This window comes from Rhagoletis pomonella, unplaced genomic scaffold, assembly GCF_013731165.1.
Source record: "Rhagoletis pomonella isolate Grant_MI unplaced genomic scaffold, Rhpom_1.0 Rhpom_scaffold_00007, whole genome shotgun sequence".
NCBI classification, from domain to species: Eukaryota; Metazoa; Arthropoda; class Insecta; order Diptera; family Tephritidae; genus Rhagoletis; species Rhagoletis pomonella.
Window position 1 is genome coordinate 50,976,482 of NW_023458561.1, and position 4,627 is coordinate 50,981,108.

Below are 4,627 nucleotides of genomic sequence, written 5' to 3' on the forward strand. Positions count from 1 at the left end.
CAAAAACTGCATGCATACATAAATACGTACGTACATATTTATGCATGTAGTTATGTACAAACAAATATTCGTTATCGGGCCACAACATCTAGAGCAGAGATTCCCAAACTTTTTACTGATTTCGTAACATAAGCATATATTTAGTCATAATTTTAATGGGATAAATGTACATACTTGATGGGAGGACAGCAAGTTATCAATATTTGGTGAAATATGCATTTAGTGCAAAACATGTCGAGTCGAGTCTCCCGTCCAGTTTCCCGTCGAGTCTCTCTTCCAGTTTGCCATCCAGTCCCCCGTCCAGTTTCGCGTCCATTTTCCCGTCAAGTCTCCCTTCCAGTTTGCCGTCCAGTCTCCCATCGAGTTTGCCGTCCAGTTTCCCATCCAGTTTCCCGTCCAGTCTCTCGTCCAGTCCCTCGTCTGGTCTCTCGTCCAGTCCCTCGCCTGGTCTCTCGTCCAGTCCCTCGCCTGGTCTCTCGTCCAGTCTCCCGCGGAGCACTTTGGGAATCACTGATCTAGAATCACTTCACCATTTCGTTCGTTAGAAGATTGATATGCCATCTTTATTTATACTCGTAGTATACTGCAAATGTCTAACGTTTGGATTGATCTTGTCAGCGGTGCGGCTGTGCGAGTGATTGAAAGAACTTGAAGAGGAAGAAAACAAGAAGTTTATAGCATAATAAGGCGCAGCCAGCGGAAAACATAAATCGTTACGAAGAAGAGCAAGAGTATTGCTAATTTTTTATCAATGAATTTTCGAATGTAAGAAATTTTGTATTTTAATTCAATGTTTCTTTTTCACATTACAAGTTTTGCAGCCGCATTTAAGTTGCCATTCTAAGTTATCAAGTAGCATTTAGTTGTTGTATAATAACAACAGTCGGTTATTAATTGCTAAATATACTTCAGTGCACAGCATAACACTTATAGTACTGTTTTTTAAATTTTACATATACTCATATAATAGACTGGTTTAAAATTATCCACTATTTATGTTTTTTTCAAAATTCCTTTGCGAAATATTTTCGGAAAAGAGACGCCTGTCGAAAGCGTATCGTCACGTTTTCGCGATTTTATGTATTTAAAGTTTCGATTTTTTTTTAATATAGTTCATTCAACATCAAAAGCCTCAAGAAATTTTTTTTTTAAATTTCATAGAAAACTCGGGAAAATGCAAGAAAGTTGCATAGAAATTTAAAATTTTTCAATTCGATTTCTTAGAAAAATCTGGAGTATGCAGTTTTATAGCCAATAAAATTATCATTGATTTTTGAGAACTTTTTACGCTGAAGGGGCTGCTGAGGTGAGAAAATTTGAAATTATTTTTGAAGAAAATTGAAGGCTGTAGAAAACTTCCTCATGATATTTTGACAAATTCACTCCTCCAAAAGTTATTTAAAGTTAAAGTCGAACAAGTAAAAATTTAACGACTTTTTTTTTAATTATCGGGAATAATATCACTTACCTAATATCATATATTTTTTTTTTGTGGAAATTTTATAATTTTGAAATTTTTTTGAAAAAGGGTCATTTAACTTAAATTATCAAGTTTAATTAATTTAAAAAATATTTTTTTTTTATCGTATTAAAGAAATTGACTGACACCGTCAAGATAAAAAATTGCCAAAAATTAACGGTTAGCCAAAGCTACTTCAAACTAGCACTTCATTATACCAAAATTGAGTTGGCTACAAAACTACACATCCAAAATCTTTGTAAGAAATCGAATTAAAAAGCTCAAAATTTTTACTAAAGTTTGTTGAATTTTTTCTAAATATTTCACAAGGTCTAAAATTTGGATTTCAACGGGATTTATTAAAGAATGAACTACATTTTGATTAAAAAATACTTAAAATTAAATAATAATAATGGTCAAAACCTGTCAGTATGTGCGTATAATTGTGATACACACTTTATTAAGCTTTTCGATTCACAAATTGTTAAATGATCTTTCTTTTAAAGAAAATTAAAAATTATTAAATTTTCAATATTAAGGGCTGCGCTTTTGATAGGCACCTTTTTCACTGTCGCGTCAATATTTTAGAAGGCATTTTGAAAAAAAGGATTTAGTAGTATACATTTCTTAACCAGTCTAATGTAATGTGCATACAGTTGACAAACTCATAGGTAAAGCATACATATGTATGTATATACCCAGTGGGAATTAGGAGCACGTAATAATACCTTATTAGCAACTTACTCTTCACCTGGCAGTCATTACCATTTCCCTGCCGAACGTCCCGTCCCTTACTTTTACAAAGGCATGGCCGCCTTATGTAAGTAGGAATTTAGAATGTACATTTGGTATCAGACATACTTCTGAGCCGCTTTACAAAGTAAGTTACGTGTAATGCAGAGCAGTCGCTCGGAGTAGTTCGGTGCTTGGAAATAACTTCAGCTGCACGTTATTTTGCAACTGACAACGTAATGTGTCTTCGGAGGTGTTCATTTTGCCCTTTACTAGTAGATGACATTGGCCATGATGACAATTTTGGTACTAAAAACTGAAAGAAAACATGGCTTACCTCGCAAGGTGCTTACCTATTTTCCCAGTGGGTACATAGTCATTTGTTAAAACCATTACAAAAATAGTTTTAGTTTCACACTTGTTGAACAGATAAATCAAAGAAATGTTGCGTTAGGTACTTACAGTGGAGAGCAGACATGAGTATATGGTGATTTTTGTTAAATATTTACAGAGTTTTTAAAGTTAAAATTTTTTAGTTATTTGTTTCATAAATATATGGCCCAACTTTCATACAGAGCTTAGAAAAATTTACATATTTTCATTAAAATTTTGAGATTTTTAATCTGATATAACAAGCGCAATTTATAAAAACTGGCGTTGATTTTTTTCAATTTTCTTTGCAAGCGATCTGGCGCATTTTTTTCCATAACAAATTCATGCTTGTGTGGAAGAAAGAACAAAAAGCCGCCAGAAATAAAATTTAAAAATCAACCCGACTTTACAGCTTTTTCATAGATCTCGCCATTTAATAAACTTTTGTTTCCACGACTCGGCACCAAAAAAAAAAAAACCAAATCCGTACGTCATGCGGACTGCGCATGCTGGGAAGTTAGCGTACGGAATGACGTAAAACGAAAAAAGAAAAGATGTTCTGAGCAGCCTTTTAATAGTTCTAGAATTCTTGAAAAGGAAAAAAAAGTTCTGCATATTTTGATAAAAAAAAAAATTGATTTGAAAATTGTGTATGCCATACTCACGCAGCATACGACATGTGGCAAAAAGGCAAATAAAAAATTGTTCTGAGCAGCTTTTCAATAGTTCTAAAGTTCCTGAAAAGGAAAAGAAAGTTCTGCAAAATTACGCCGAAAAAACACGTTTTTCGAAAAAGTCAAAACTGTTAAAATTTTGAGAAAAATGAAAATTAAACCTGTTCTGAGTAGCTTTTCAATAGTTCTAGAGTTCCTGAAAAGGACAAAGGATTCTGCAAAATTAAGCCGAAGAAACACTTTTTCGAAAAAGTTGGAAAAGTTAAATTATTGAAAAAAAAATTTAATATTTTCTGAGTTTCTGAGAAGGAGAAAGACAGTTCTGCAAAATTACGCAGAAAAAACCCTTGTTTCGAAAAGGTTAAATGTTTGAAAAAAAATGAAAATTAAATCTGTTTTGATTAGCTCTTCAATAGTTCTAGAGTTTGTAACGTAGCTCCCCTACGCTACACTGACAGACATACGTACATGCATACATAAAACCCACAAGTACATACATACGTACATACATATCCACATCCAGCCATACATACGCTACATATTTATATACATACATACAGATCTACATACATACATACACCCATATGTATGAACAACCAAAGGGAAGCACGCAAAAGTGCAAAGCATTCATACACACCAATACTCAGCGTGAATTCGTTGCTCAAACATGCCAAAAATCACGATCTTCATTCACTTCTCAACCTGCTTATCCAACAACCGACTTAAGTTGATTAACGCCAACTCAGCCAGCACCAGCTTCCGTAGGTAAGCACGGAGCGCATCGGGACGGCTTAGGCCGTGTAACCTCGAGCGCCCTGGCTTGTCCTGCGGGCAAGGCCGAGAGGTTGAGGGGGGCCTGTGAAAGGGGGAATACCCCTTGCACAGACCCTCAAACCCATTATTTTAACAACGGTCTCAGTGGACAGGAGACGAACTCTCCTGCCCACTTAGATACCGCGTGGCGAGCGGGCATTGTGCGGTGGATAAAACCGCCCCACAATGTCAAGCCACCACGATCGAATACGTACCGTCTCACCCCAATGGGTAAGCACGGGGCGCATCGGGACGGCTTAGGCCGTGTAACCTCGAGCGCCCCTGGCTCTGCACATGGGGAATACAGACTGGCCAAGCTGCCGTAGGTAGGCACGGAGCGCATCGGGACGGATTAGGCCGTGTAACCTCGAGCGCCCCTGGCTCTGCCTACGGGACAGGTTGGTGGTTTGTGAGAACATACTGACGACCAGCTTCCGTAGGTGACTTCCGTGACCGTTTCGGACCGCCAATATTAAGTGCCGCCCTGGGCCAAGACTACAACAAGGAACCACCACCGACTATCATTAACGAGGGCCGCTAGCAACATCATCGCCATCCAGGGCCGTTGTCACCGTCG

At 37.2% G+C, this 4,627-nt stretch overlaps 1 long non-coding RNA gene across 1 annotated transcript; it reads left to right on the top strand.

Annotated features, from left to right (window-relative positions):
• Positions 1-3,669: 3,669 nt before the first annotated feature.
• LOC118743024 lies at positions 3,670-4,553 on the top strand. The gene is made up of 2 exons (XR_004993418.1): positions 3,670-4,002; positions 4,482-4,553. It is a non-coding gene; the product is annotated as an uncharacterized LOC118743024 (long non-coding RNA).
• Positions 4,554-4,627: the final 74 nt, after the last annotated feature.